General features: G+C 37.1%; 1 protein-coding gene across 7 annotated transcripts in view; it reads right to left on the bottom strand.

Annotated features, from left to right (window-relative positions):
- The window catches only part of NCOA2 (nuclear receptor coactivator 2), a 293273-nt gene that overhangs the window by 203976 nt on the left and 73160 nt on the right, over positions 1 to 16137 (bottom strand). The window lies entirely within an intron of this gene.

Raw genomic sequence — 16137 nt, 5'->3', positions numbered from 1 at the left:
TAAATAAACATTTTTTTTAAAAAAGAGGTAATACCATTTGTTTAAAGTCAAAGAAGGTGTGATGGAGCTGGGTGTCAAACCCAGGTCCCCCTGACTCCAGCATTGTGTTCTTAATACTGACTGCCTGTCAGGCAGCACCAATCTGCCTAAAAACAATGAGGAGGGAGAAGGAAGGTGGCAGAAGGGAGAGGGGAGAGGGGAAAAGAGAGAGTAGCAAGCCCTAAAAAAATGGTATTTTTTAAAAGTTGAAAACAGCCCACATGTATGTATATGTGTTCATGGCTATAATTCTATGTCACATTAAGTTTTTTAAAGTAAAATTACAATTTTACATAACGTAATTAAATGTACCAATCTTTTACACTTTTAGAAAGAATATGGTATTCCAAACAGGAGCCCTAGATTACAAAGAGAAAGCTATGCAATTTAGCATGTGGGAAAATGGAGAGCTCATCCTTGGAGTACAGATAGCACCTAGTCACATGTTTATTGCCTGTATGATCTCACTGAGTCAACTCACATATCCAATGGTCACTCAGAAGAAATATTATCGAAAGATACTTCATCAAAAAATTTTTTAATGTTTATTTATTTTTGAGAGACACAGAGTGTGAAGGGGGGAGGGGAGGGCAGAGAGAGAGGGAGACAGAGAATCCGAAACAGGCTCCAGGCGCTGAGCTGTCTGTCGGCACAGAGCCTGACGCGGGGCTCGAGATCACGACCTGTAAGAACATGACCCGGGCTGAAGTCGGACACTTAACCGACTGAGCCACCCAGGTGCCCCCTTCATCAGAAATTTGATTTGTTGTGTGGGCCTATATAGAGTTTCCCATTGTTAAAAATTTTTAAATGCAATTTTTCATTTGACTGCATTTCTAGGTTCTGACAAAAACACTGAGGAATATTGGAGAAAATCCTGTGGCAGGAGTACCATTTTGAATAAAAATTTAGCTCTGGAAGAAACTTAAAAATAGGTTAACTACTCAGTTTTATGGATGGGAAACTGAGGCTCAAAGAGATGAGCACCTCCACCGACAGCAATAGCACTTCTCATTCACCCTCTGGTTAAAGGAGTTTCTATGAACCCCAAAACAACTACTACCCTCAAGACACTAGCCTTCCCATCCTATCTTCACTAACTGCTATGGAAATCATCATCAAATACGTCAACCTTCGTATCACAGAAGGGCATAAGGTACACAAAAAAGTACGAGAGGTTTGTAAGTTAGTTGTGAATCTAGAATATGTAGAAAAAATATCTAACAATACAAAACAAATAAAAATCAAAAAATCTGGAGATGAGCTTCCTAATATCCTAAACATACAGAATAACAAGAGCTACCTTTTGCTAAGTATCAAGTATTAACTGCTGTGATACAAATTTTACAAGCATGATTTTGCTATTTCCCACAAATAAGCATCTATTGGTTCCATTCTGCAGGTGAGGAAACTGAAAGAAGTTAAAGCAAGAGGCAGAACTAGCAGCAGAATCCAGGTCTTTCCCAATACAAACCCTCCACTCTTCCCTGTGGTTTCTATCCTAGTTCCTTGCGCCAGGCTTCAGTCCTCCGTACTTCTTGCTCCACCCACCACCTTCCTCCCCTCCCCCACCTCCTCCCCAGGGGTGGGGGGTGGGGGGGTACAGGTGCGGGGGGTGGGGAGAATCGATATGGTATCATGAAGATGCTTTCTAACATCCAGCTATTACAAAAAACGCCACAAGCACCATTCACCCAACAAATAAATTCGCTCAACACAAACCTGTGAGTTACCCCCAAATGTGTCACTCACAAGATTATTCAATTATTGGCCTGTTGTGCCTATAAGCAAAGAAAATGGAAGAAGTACTGATACTGTAGGACAAAAGACAGATATAAAGAAAATTTAAAAAGCTGTAACAACTCTCTCCAACACAAAGAATGGAGTTTAAAAAGAAAATGAAACAATCCTAAAACCTAAGGTGGAACAGTTAGGAAAATAAACTGGAGTGGCTGGAGCTTTCCTTAATCTGGGAATCTCAAAGTCCAAGAACATATACAAATGTCCACAAAATTTTCATTCTGATGACAATCTCAGGTTGCTTACATGGATATGCTAAATCATGGATAACCATTATCCACACTGGTTGACAAACTAGTTGTTTTTTTTTTTTTTTTTAAGCGCATTTATTTTGAAAGAAAGAGCGATCACACATGTGTGCATGAGCTGGGAAGGGGCAGAGAGGGAGGAGAGACAGAATCCCAAGCAGTCTCCACATTTTCACCAAAGAGCCCCACACGGGACTCAGTCTCACCAACCACTCCCACCAACCCCTGAGGGGAAATCAAGAATCAGATGCTTAACCAACTGAGCCATCCAGGCGCCCCCAGGCTAGTATTATTTTAATGTCTTTCACATCAAGTCTTGAGAAACAGTTTTCTATAAGTTCAAGGAAAGAAAAATAGTGGGGGAGATTTGAAGTATCTTCACACAGCTAATAGTATATGCTGAACTCAATGGAATCTGAGCTCAGGTTACAAACAGCAACTTTGTTAAAACCAGACAACACTGCATGGTATTGTTAATTTAAATCTTACTGATTTAGTAGTTTTGTTAATATTTAGTTAGTAAATGTGGTTTTATTTTATAGGTCCTAATGAAACTAAAATCTTTCCACACTGAAAAAGAACCAAGTAACATATACTAAAATGGTGTTTCTCATAAGGACCATTACACCAGTTAATTCACCCATTATTTACAATAAATATGGCTACAAAATATAGATTTACAAAATTCAGGTACAGCTTTTATTTTTAAAAAAATTCTGCTGACAAGTCAAAGTAAGACCCTACCAGTGGTCCCCAAAATGTCTGAGTATAGCTCAAAAGCAAAATTTTTCTAGGTTTAAACCTAAATGAGAAAAAATGGTAGTGCTTTATTTTTCTATAAAGCTAAATTTTATTAAATTTAGGATTTTCCTTTATTGTTAGATTATGAGCTTATCATTTTGTGGGGTTAAATCTTCCTTCTATTTTCTGAAATGGTGGTTATAGCCGGTGTTTTTTGTTTGTTTTTTTTTTCCCCCTTGTATCATGGCTTGACTGAATTCAAAATTTGGCAATCCTACATCAATTCCCTAGATTTGGGGGGAAATGTTTAATAGTTCATAAAATCAGAATCTCTAGGTACCACTGGCCTATTATAAATGGTGTATTTATACACACACACACACACACACACACACACACACACACATACACAAATACAGGTACACCCTTCTGGCACCACAGGGAAAATTCATTTTGAGCATGAACTTGCAACCAAGAAGTTCTTGTTTCTACCCAAAGAAATTTTTAACACTCCCTCTCTCACGCAGGTCTAGGAAGAAGAGCACTCCAGGCAGTCAAGCCAGAACAAGCATGGAGACAGGGAGAAAGGAGCTATCATCAGGTCCCTAAGTACCTAAAAGTGGACATTTTGCCGAACATCCTAAAATAAACCACAGCCTAATAAGGTTAATAGTAACAATGACAAGTCATACATAAAGAAACTGTGGAAGACAATGATAGCAATAAAGTCTGCCACACCTCCCACTGAGAAATGAAGTATAACTGTCCTCCCCTTGACACTGGGGTTGCCTTAGTGATTGGCCTGACCGAACAGACTGTGGCAGAAATGATATTCTGGAACTTCTGAGCTTTGAAGCTGCAGCCCAGGCCTTTGGAACCCTTTATCTTGGAGTCCTGAGCCACTGCATATGTCTGACTACCTTGAAGCCACCATACCATGAGGAAGCCCAACATGGTCATCCAAAGAGGCCAAATGAAAAAGAGAGTGAGGTGCTCAGCCAGTCCCCAGCTGTTCCAGCAGGTGCCAGTTCCTGTTCCATCAGGTGAGACTCCACATGTCATGGAGCAGAAACATGTCACCCCTGCTATGCCCTGCCCAAGTTCCTATCCCACAGAATTATGAGACATCATCATCATCATCATCATCATCATCATCATCATCATCATAAGCTACTTAAGCAATAGATAACTAGAATAAAAACTAACAGCTTTTCATAAGTAGTAATAATAAAGACTTTAAAGCAAAAAAGAAATGTCTCGGGAAAACTAGCTAGAAACCAGAATGGCATCAGACACAAAAGAGGATTATAGTGCATAAAAATAAATATAAATCCATTTATTCATTTATCCAACAAATATTTATAATATCAGGGCCTATAAATAGGGATATACACAGACTCTGGAGATGGTTTTAAAAAAAGAAATGTCCTGGGGCACCTGGGTGGCTTAGCTGGTTGAGCATCCGACTTCAGCTCAGGTCATGATCTCACGATTGATGTGTTCCAGCCCTGCATTGGGCTCTGTGCTGACAGTGCAGAGCATGCTTGGGATTCTCTCTCTCCTCTCCCTCTCTCTACCCCTCCCCCACTCGTGCTTTCTTTCCCTCTCAAAATAAATAAGTAAACTTAAAAAAAAAAATGCCCTGACTTCAAGGAACTTATAGACCAGAGAGTATCATGTAAAATAGTGTCTTCTTGTGTACCTTTTAATGTTTTTCACAAAAATAACCTAATCAGCAGCTCAGATGAAATCAATACGTAGACCTATCTCATCAAGGGACTTGGGGTTTGAGTTCCTCTGTGAGAAGGAAGTGAAGATTGAATCAAGATCCCATAAAAGATCATTTGCAGTTTGCAGTATCTGAGCATGCCTTAGTGAACCACAGTATATAATAAAATGTTTGGGTTCTTATTTCAGACTATAAATTCAAGGCATGCGTAACTAATCCTTTTTATTTTTTCGTTATAAAGTATCAGGTTAAAGAACCTTTTAGAGATATTATTACAAATAGGCCAAGTAGACCTTTTCTACTTTACTGCAGTCAAGATTCTGGGACCCAGAATGGGCAAACCAAGTAAGGTCAGTAGTAAGTTGTTGTTTTAATAAGATTTATTTCTGTCTAGGTGTGCTACAGTTTAAACAAACACACTTATTATTCCAGTGACTAAAATAATCTTAACTGCTTCTTTTATGAAAGCATAGACAATTTAACCTTTCATATTATTCTCGGGGTTCTAAAATTATTCACACTTTTTCTATTTACAGTATTTCTCTATTCAAATTTCACAAGAGGGTAAAAAGAACATAAATAGAGAAAATTATTTTACCAGGTATTTTTAAATACAGAAAAATGTTTGATCTCATGCTCTAAAAGAACACGACAGTAAATAAGTATGCTCGTGGCCTCTTGGCCCGACGACCATAGTGTCTCTTAAAATCATCAGCACCTTACAAACCGCCTCTGTAGAGGGTACTCGGCAAATATGTATTGACTGATAACACATTTATTCCCTAGTTATTTTTCAAGTGTGGCCAATAAAAATAAACAATGCTATTTTCTGTCTTAGTAAATATTTGAGGCCAAAAAAAAAAAAAAAAAAAAAAAAAAAGATAATGTTTTCAAAAGCGGTCACAAAGAAACAAACCTTCTCATTTTCTCTTCAAAATCCTGAAAAGAGGTATATGGTAGCAAGGGCAAGTTAACAAATTCTTTGTGCTCTAAACATCAAAATAGTAAAGGTGCGACAAACAGTAACCTAAATTATAAATGGCCTGTGTTTATCTTTTTTCTCCTAATTTCAGTTTTGGCACATTACACAGTAACTTGTCAGAATTTCTTTTTTAAAAAACATGACATAAAAGATAAAATCTGCTAAAAAGTAATTCCTTAATATTTTAGCCCAAATATACCCTAAAAGTCAAAACAGAGTACTGAACAAGAATATAATTAGGAACTTAAAAACAACAATACTAACATTTCATTATAAAAAAGTAACAATATCTGGGAGGGAGGTACTCAAGAATATCTGACTTAACAGGTGGCACATTGTTTCTCCCTTCCAGACTGCTCTGGAGGCTAGCGTGAAATGAGAATGTGCGTCAGGAGACCTGGCCATCCTCCTAGCCTTCCCTATAAAATTCAAGGCCAATCGCTTACCATCTCTTGACTTCAGTTCCTCAGTTAAAAAGAAAAAGAGTGGCACAATTATCTCCAAATTCCAGTTTAGCTCTAAAAAATTCGACTGTTCAAAGAAAGAGCCATTAGTCTAAATAGATAGGGTTTGAAGACACGTGCATCTTCTATTCGCTTAATATTAAGGCACAACTATTCCCCTAATCTTACTTTACGAGCTTCAGACACCTACAGATAGATTATTTTTCTCTTATTTTATCTTTACAACAATTCTGTGAGGCAGACTTTGAGAATGTAATTATTATGTGCATTAGACAAATGTCAAAAGGGAAGTTTGGTGAGGTTATGTGATTTGATTAAAGTCACTCAGCCAAGGAAAAAAAAAAAAAAAGCCTAGAAGTCAGATCTTCTGACTCCCAGCTTTGCTTAAATTTCTAGAAAAAGCCACTTTTAAACTGCAAAGTATATTACGTACCAGTAAAAAAGAAAAAAATACGGTGCTATTTTTGAGTGGCTATACTGTTTCCTCGTTTCTTTAAATCTTCATGTCCTTTATCTTAAATTCCCTAAGATGACTCCATTTGGGGGCATTATGTCTCAAAAATTATTTTCAAGAAATCCTATTGGTTTCAACATGTTATAAAATATTGCCATATATCAAGGTTGTCTTAACTGATGTATATTCCTTGATAAAAAAGGTTCCATGGCGAAACAAATTTGAAAATATGTGAAGACTGACAGTACACATAAGCTTCTCAAGTTGAACGTACCATTTCACAAACGTATTGATCCACATACATTTTAGACATTTAAAAATACCAACTGACACTCTAAAGCACTTTTATTCCAATGAACCCATCTTAGAAAATACTTCTACACATTTTAAAGAAAATCATTGCTAAACAAACCAAAACTACTATAATTTTTCCTTATTTCCCAAGCATATATATTTTCATATTTTCTGAAAAGCTGATCTTACAACTGTACATGCAATGTGACAGTGTTTCTTTTTATTTTTACTGAAAAGTTGCTAATCTAATATTGTACTTTACAATAAACAGCAACTTAGAATAGAGGAACTACTGTAAAAATCTTCTCATAATCATAAAGTGTCCTCTCGGTGACAAAAATGACATCATATTAAAACGTTTCCCCCAGGAGTCATGCTCAATCAATTACCCAGAACTGATACTAAAGAATCTGAGACCTTAATGCTGATAGGAGCAGACACTTTGGATATGTATTAGCAAAGACATATAATTAGGGGGAAAATGTTCATTACAGAAAGAATACTTGAACCAATCTTACAATAATGCAAGGATTTGTGTCTGAAATTGGGAGCAAACATTTCCAAGCAGAGGGTGAGTCAAATTACTGAATCACTGAGCCACAGTTAACCTAACAGTAACATGGAAGCAACTGTAAGTGTGGTTTTTGCCCTATTTATAAAATAGCAAACTCTGAGGCAAAGGCTAATTAACTAATCTGAATGTATCTCGTGCTCATGATCTTATAACACTTGATGAATTTATTTAAGTCCCAAAGGGATGAGACATTTCTAACCCTTCCTCCAGACAACTATGAATTCTCTAATACAAATGAACCAAATACATTTTCTCCTTACTTCCATCTAATGATGTTTAGCGGGTCCAAAAATACTTTCAAATGCTTTTGGAAGTAGAAGGCAGCTTAGGAACTTGAGCTGTTTTTGGTAATGGTATTTTAAAAGTGGTAGAACTTACCACTTCAGGCAAAGAGGTGTGACTTGTCACTGGTAATAGTGGTAACATGGCAGAGTGAAGAGAGCTATTTTGAGAAAATAAGAGATTGTGGGTTCTAGTCTCAAACCTCACTCTTCCCCTCATGTATATGAAGTGTAATGCTTATGTAATTCACAAATTAAATATGTTTAAAACTGAAAGAAATTACAGCAGAATAAGTTATGTGTTCATTTTTAAAGTTACATCAAAAAAATCTTTTCTAGGAATAGAAGCAGTCAGCACTGCCTAAAAAACTTTGGTATTTCTGTTCTTCCTAATCCTTAAATGTTTACACAAGTGTCCCCCCCCCCCCACACACCCCTACCCACTTTGCTCTTATATCCATTTTAGAAATGTGGAAGGTAATTCTCAGATACAGAGTAAATTTCAAAAGCCACTTCCTTGTCCACAAATACATGAACAAGTCACATTTTAAAATAAAGCACAGACTGCCACAAAAAGACTCACGAAAAGCTATCAAAGCATAGTACGCACCACCAACCTATAGTTATCCCATTTCCGGCTATGGAGTAAAAGCCACCTTCGCGCAAATGAGTTTAGACTCCAAGTGCTAGATTAAGGAAGATGTACAAAGCGAAAAATCATGATTCACTTATAAAACGGCAAAAGTAAAGATGACCCCACATATTATGATTATTAACGTTAAATAATAAACATTAAAACACAATTTAAAAAAAGAGCAACTAGAGGAATAAACATTTATTGACCTGGAAGGAGGGCTGCAGTGTATTGGCAAATGGAAAAAAAAAAAAAAAAAAAAAAAAAAAAAAACCAGGTTGTAAAAATAAAATATAATGTATGATCGACCCTCCACCCCCCCCCAACCCCCACTGCAAAGAAAAGAGAAATAACGACTAACAGCATTTTAGGGAAGGTCACGTCAAAAAAGATGGAACTGACCAAACTCCATGACACAATTAGCCTCTCGAAGGGAGGTAATTGAAGAAATCTGCACCCTATTCATAGCTAAAATGGAACATTTATTCACCTTCAGCTCATTTTCAAGTACAACACTGGGAAGTGAGTGCCTTAAATGGTCTTTAAATATGCAAGCAAGCAACATTTCCTAAATATAAAATATAACTTAAAAAATTAAGTCTAATGGAAAAGATTAACACTTGAGCATTGTGAAATTTTTCATCAATAGTTAATCTTTTTTTAAAATATTAAAACTGTACTTATGTGTGTGAAGACCATTGCCTTTGTCAGCTGTATTTTCAATGACATGCCTTCTAACTTTGAGAATTGAACCATTTCTCACTGATGGATGTGCTCTCTTCAGACAGACTACAGAAATGCCGCTCTGGTCAGTAATCAATGCTCTCCAGAGGCCATTTCCTTCAAGGTATCGTTCCTTTGATCCAAAATGAGGGCAGGAGTGATAAACCCTTTCCGCATAGGGCTAACACTACTCACTCCTACAAATCAGAGCCTTTTATTTGAATGCCTAAATCTCCAACGTGTTCAGTAAAATACTGGTAGGTAAACAGCTTCGGAGTGCTAAAGAAGACAAGGCATTTTTGTGTTTTGTAACCACTTCTTGAACATATCTTACAGAAATCAGGTCAGATACTTGACACTGATTATAGAGGACTGACCGGCTAGCTTGCTGATAACGCAAAAGCCCGTCCGTCCGTCTGTGACTTCTTCCTTTGTTTTGGCTATTTCTTTGGGCACTGAACACCTCGAAGGAAAAGAGAGGGGTGAGAAAATGAGGTAAAATTCCAATTTATGAATTGCATCCCTAGTAAAAGACTAAAAAACGAAAAACAAACAGAATACCCTCTTAGAGACCTAAAAGAAAATACCAGAAGCAGTTATGTGCGGATGGTGCCATTGTGGGTAAATTCTGTAATGTCCACACCTTCTAAATTGTAACCATATTACCAATAGTTATATTTAAACCAAAACAATGAGAACATAAGTTAAAACTAATGGTTTCAAAATATTTTAACTACCCTGGGTTTATCTTCCAGAAGATAAAAGGGAAGTTGCCTATATAAATGGGCAACGTAAACAAATACAAAAATATCTCCTAATTATTCCCTTCTTCATTGTCTGTGTGAAGGAAGGGAAAGGAATAAAAGGAAACGAAAGCCATGAGTACCCACTCACAAACCAAACCACAAGAAAAATAATCTAAAACCAGACGATAGGAGGCAAGAGAAAAGCAAGACTCTCTACATAAGAAGTGATTTTGCAACACTAATAGGGCAAACCCACATTCCTGCCACAAGCCTCCTGCTTTCAAACAGGCCACACAGCTGGCGGTCTTGAAAGCTTTCCAGATAGGAACCAAGATAGTAAGAGAAATCAGTAGGTCTCAGGACTGAACTAAACCCTAATCTGATTCTGATGAAACCCTGCCCTGCTGGGGTATAATATTAAGGCAGCCAGAAACTCAGTTAAAGAGATGATTATAACTTTTAGGGAAAAAACCTAAAGAAACACTCCTATGAACATGGGCCTCTGTAGTTAATAATGAACTGCCCCAAGTACTGAAAGGCACACGCATGCTTTCTAGGGAGAAAAGTCTATCCGCCTGATGCACAACACCCGGAGGACGCAACACCACCTTGAGAAATAATCCAGAGGTCCGCCTCGTGTAAAATCTGCTCTTGGTAAACTATGTTTGTGTAAATATTAAGAGTCTATTTTCCTCTCCGAGTCAAAGGACGATGTGGTTGGAAAGACGTCTCTCTAGATTTGGACTCTGAACTTTGTTTCCAGGGCTCGAGAGCTGTTTAATGTACAGCGTTTTCACCAAGCCCTGGGAGCGTCTCCTGTGAAACTACCTCAACCAACTCCGAGAAGCTAGACACTTTCCTACACAAATCCTCCTTATCTGAATCCCTACAGAACTCTCTAAAGCAGCACTCTGGCTTTGTTTTCAGAACTTTCAAGAAATTACTCATCCAAAAGAGATCTGAGTAGGCTTACCTGAAGGACTGGCCATGTTACATTCATTTTCTTCCTCACAGAGGAAGCAGTGATACCAGGACCTTCTTCACCCAACAGAAAGGAAGCAAAACAGCTTTCTATTGTACTAGGAATGCTTTTATTTTTTTTAAGCTAGAATACACTTCATAAATTTGCTTCCTAGATAATGTTTTCCTCTAAGTTATAAAATACAGCTTTGGGAGCAAGGCAAAATGACCAAGCAGATAAACCTATCTCCAAACTGCCAATAAGTTACTTGTTTCATCACACCACCTAATATAGCACTAAGAAAATCATCGTGTTTTCCATTAAATCTACTCTGATAACCTAACCACCATACTTTTGGCATGGTTCTTACTGAAATATGCTTCCTTCAACAAAGCCATTGTGCCTCCAGATCTTAGTCAACACTATTAATATGAGCTCATTCCTATTATAAAGATTTACTGATATTTAAGATAAACAGTAGTGATTATTATAACACAAATGGCATAGATAAATGTTATGAGCTTCCTTTTCACTTAGAAAGCAGTATTCATTCCAAGTACAGAAAACCACAGATTTCAATAAGCAAGACACCATTTATGATCATAGGCAATGCTGTAAGAGCAATATGAAATTTACTAACATTGTTCAAAATGTTCATGTCTAGCTCCATTATTCGGACTTAAGTATAGTTTTTCCCTTAGTGTCCTCATCTCTGAGAGTTTTTGAGACATAGTAAAATTCATAGAAGTTTTGGACCCCAATAAACCAATGTCCCAATATGGACTTCAGCCATTTACCATTATGTATGATCCTGAACAAGTCAATTTAAAGCCTCTCTCTGCCTTAGTTTCTCCAACTGTAAAATGGGAAAACTATGTACCATGTTGAGTTTCTGAGTACATAAGAAAACAGAAAAGAAGTAAAGCACATATGGAAGGGTCTGGCCCACAGCAGGTGCTTGATAATTACAGGAATGACGATAATCATTATTGCAGTTGCAGAGATCGACCTAGGGGCCAAGCAGTCACAAAAGTGAAGTGCTCAGGACTTTCAGAAATATTTCAAAGAATTTGTTTTAAAAATGTTTTTACATTTGTACTTCTAGGATCTACAAAGCCAAATAGCATCTCTGTCATTAGGCTGTGTCGCAAAACTCTTCTGTTAGGTACTTTCTTGATGTTAGTGAGAGGCAAGCATGTATTCCGTCACTACTTGAAACCTAACGGCTGCCAATTACTGAGTCAGATTTAACTAATACATAAACTACTCAGACTATGCTAAACACTTGGAGAGGCTCATCAAATTTTTCAACAGCTAGTCAGTGAGTGAGTATTTATCGAGTCCACTGTGTACATAACCTTGTACTTGAAAACTTGGCACACACATCAATGATCAAACATAATCCCTGCCCTCAAAGAGTTTACCATCTAAAGGAAATAAACAAACAAGAAATTAAAGAAAAATGCAGGAAAATATAATATTCGTAGTGTAAGTGTTGGCTAAAGAGGGTTACGCAGAGTGGTTGGTGGACAGCTGATGTTCAGTAGAAAAGTTTCTTTGAGTCAGTTTTGTATGTTTTAAAAACAGGAAGAGTACCATGGATGACTAATAGATGAGAGGAGTTATAAATATAAGTTACAATTTGGACATTGAATGTAGCAACAGTTAGAAAGCACATCGATGCAGGATGAAACAAGTAATTTTCAGAGTGAAAAGCAAAATTATCTGGGGTAGGAAAAAAATAAAATTTAGCAAACTTTGAGAAAGTTATTGATTTTAGGTTGATAACAGCCTAATCTGGAAATTTAATAAAATTTCTTAAATGATTATTTGATACATTTATTATTACAGCTGGGAGGGTGGGGGGCATAAGCGCCTGAGGAAACTGAATTTATTACCAAGATCACGTCTCTATAAAACGATGGGTAAATCAAATTGCTGATTATATAGTTATGATGTCTCACTCAGTAAATATTGCCTACCAAACTATTTTTTAACCTTTCTGTCCTCTGGCGTGAGCCTATGAGTGTAACTTTCAGATTTTCCAGAAAAAAATAAAATAGTAAGAAAATAAAACAAATCCAAATAAAGGGCCAGAATTTAAAGGATAATAGGCATATGTATACACAACTGTTCAAATACTACATGGCAAGTTAACAGCATTCCCAGAGCAATCCTGGTCCTCAGCAGGGATGAGCAACCTTCCCTGAGCAATTCAGGATCCCACTCCCTGGGCCCAGACCCCCAACTGCCCCCATGACTGGTCCCAGTGTCCTAATGAAGCTCTGCAAGTATTTTTTCCCTCTTTCTCCTACTCTGTCCTAAATGATAAAGCATTCCGTTTTTCAAGACTGACATTCATACAACATACACATCCTTAGGACAAAATATACCAAATAAGCTGGTGATTATTTCCCTTCAAATTTCTCTACCTTCCCCATCTTACCAATATATATGCTATCTAACTCCAAAAAGATACGCTGACATTTATCTTCTCAATCTGTGTACAAAATCTAGTACCAATTTCGTTCCCTTAAATTTATTCCCCATAAATTTATCAAGCACCAGGTGCCAGAGGGTATAAAAAAGTTGTATTAATGTTATCCTTACTCTTACAGAATGTACTCTATACACCAACAATCTCTAATAGAAAATTAATACTCGTTCCTACTCATTCCAAGAAGATTTTGCTGTCCCTGGACTTGCTCCACAGAATAGGGCTTCTGTTTCCAAACTTGGCCTCATGTCTGGAGCAACTCTTTCAAGTGAAGTCAGTTCTACCTTGTTCCCTTTAGTGAAGTTACTATTCACTCTGTTCTTTTTAGATTTCCTTTTTAAGATTATAAAATAAACAAACGCTCATTTTGAAAAAAAAAAAAAAGAGAGAAAAGTTTAAAAGAGAGAGAAATATGTTCCACTACCCGCCCCCCCACCCCTGAGATGCCTTCTGTTAACAGTTCGGCTACATTTCCATTTAGAGTATTTCTTTCAGGTATTTTTCTATCCATATTTTTCAAAATGATTAAACTTAATCCTCTATAACAATTTACTGCTTTGTTATTTTCCCTTACTATTACTGCTGTTACCATTTACTTAACCATTTCTTCCTTGTTTAACGGTACTGTTCCACTGTTCACAGAAACTGCAAGATGGAAATCTTTGTACATAAATCTTCATCTGGATATACGACTACTTCCTTGAAACAGAATATTAGGAGTGACATTCCTCGGTCAAAAGACTGGACCGATTCATTGTAAGGCTCCTGATCTCTAAAGCCAAAGTGATTTTCAGAAAGTATCAATTTACACCACAAACCAGCATTTCATGAAAATGTTCTTTAATCACAGCCTAATTAACAACGGGGAGACTCATTCATTCATTCATTTTACTAATCTGAGGGGTAGAAAATGGCCTCTTACTACAGTTTTCACTTGCATTTTTTAAGAATGACCTATTCTTCATAGACACTAATGAAACTTAGCTTTCCTCCGAGAATCTCTGACGTGGGGGGCCTATTAACTTGGTCTAGCATTCTGGTCTTTCTGGCCAAAGCTCAGTCACCTCTACCTCCTCGCCTCCTAAGTAGAGGCCATTGCCACCAACATTCTAAGCAGCAGACTGATCTCCCTGAGATACGCCTACCCTTCTAGTGACAGAGTCACTCCAGCAAACCAGCCTGTACTACTCTTTACCTCCTCATAAATAGCAAGTCAAACCAAAAACACTGGGTTAAAGTTTAACAGATTTCCACAGAAACTCCAACAGTTCTTAATACCATTTTTCCCAATGTTTTCTTGGTACCTATGATACAGTTCAAGGTAGTACTATTTTCAAAGCTGTGCAGTACTTGTAACACAAACTGCAGAATCTGTGTACACATATGCATATAAAGTACACACATTCTTACCTTTATTGTTACCATCCGACACACATCAGTCCATGTATATATATAGGCATGAAGTACACATGCTCTTACCCTCACTATTTAAGTTTCCTCACAAACGTGCATGGATACAGGTATTTCACTGTTACTAGTTCAAAATAGTGACAGCAATAAAACTAATCGAAATAAGATCATGGAAAACTAATCCTTCTGTTCTTCACACACACACACACACACACACACACACACACCACACACAGAGAGAGAGAGACAGAGAGACAGAGAGAGACAGAGAGCACATGAGCACAGTGCTGTAATCCCTACAATTATACAGAAAACTTTAAGTAACTTGAAGGGCCTGTCTTTGGAAAACTGATCTGTAATATGGAAGGTTCACATGAGGAAAACTGATAGGTAACTTACATATGATTTTTTTTTTAACTTAATGTAACTAACATATGCTGAACCAGGAAACTGTTGGTCATGTCCTCAGGGATCCAATGCTAAAGATTTTAAGCCCCAAAGCTAGTGAAGTGCCCTTGTCCCTTATGCAGATTCACTTCTAGACACATTGGTAGCTCTAAACTGTTTCCCCAACCATCATGATCTTCCAGATGCATAAAAGGTACAACAGGAGAGGTGTAAGAAACTTAACCTTCAGTGGTTTTAAAACTTTACATGTATTGGTGGTAGCCCATAAACTCAACACTGACTTACAAAAGGCAGAAATGGTCTTAAAAAAATAAAAAGCCTCAGCTACCTTACTGAGGTTCTAATAAATAACTTATGTACTGGGTTTCTCTAGAGACTGCACTCTGGATAGGACAATCAGTAACTCAGTCCTGTACCATAGCTCTTTACCAGCAACTAACCCACTTCACTGCCTTTGCTTAAGTTTTCCTTGCCCAATCTCAAAATTTTCCATTTCAATTATAAGATTATATAAATTCTTGAGTTTGCCCACAGAGGGTATACATTCTGCTTTATGTCCTCTCTTTCCTTACAACACAAGCACACATGACCAGTCTTCGAATCAACAACAATCTTGCCATCCATTTGTTTACACTTTGAATGGTATAAGGAATATACCTGAAATAAGTATGTCTGGTAAAAGAATACTGCAGTATGTCTCCTCTCCTCATAAATGCATACCTATATTTATCCTGAAACTCTTACAAAATCCATAATCACTACAATCCATTCAAATAGACACCTCAAAGCTTTCTAAGTACCAAACTGCCTTAACTGATTGTATTTCAAAGATAAATATTTTAAACAATTCTTCCACCCATTCTCTATAGTGGTAATAACAACAAAATCACGGATCAATCACACTGATAAAGTTAATGCAGTTAAAAGCCAACCAGTTAAACAAAGCAGCAGTATAATATGACTGAGTTCATGATCAACCAAAACACCCCAGCTAAAACAAACCTACTAAACTGTGGAAAGAAACCTACCTGGATTTCCAAAGTCATGTTTATCTTATTGGAGGAAGCATTCATACACGAGATAATATGATTAAACACTAATGTATTCAAAGAGTTTAAAAAAACAGAATGAAGATAGATAGACAGATAGATA

This window comes from Lynx canadensis, chromosome F2 (genome assembly GCF_007474595.2).
Source record: "Lynx canadensis isolate LIC74 chromosome F2, mLynCan4.pri.v2, whole genome shotgun sequence".
Lineage (NCBI taxonomy): Eukaryota > Metazoa > Chordata > Mammalia > Carnivora > Felidae > Lynx > Lynx canadensis.
Note: the sequence above shows the minus strand (reverse complement) of the source record. Positions and strands in the feature narration are given on the sequence as shown.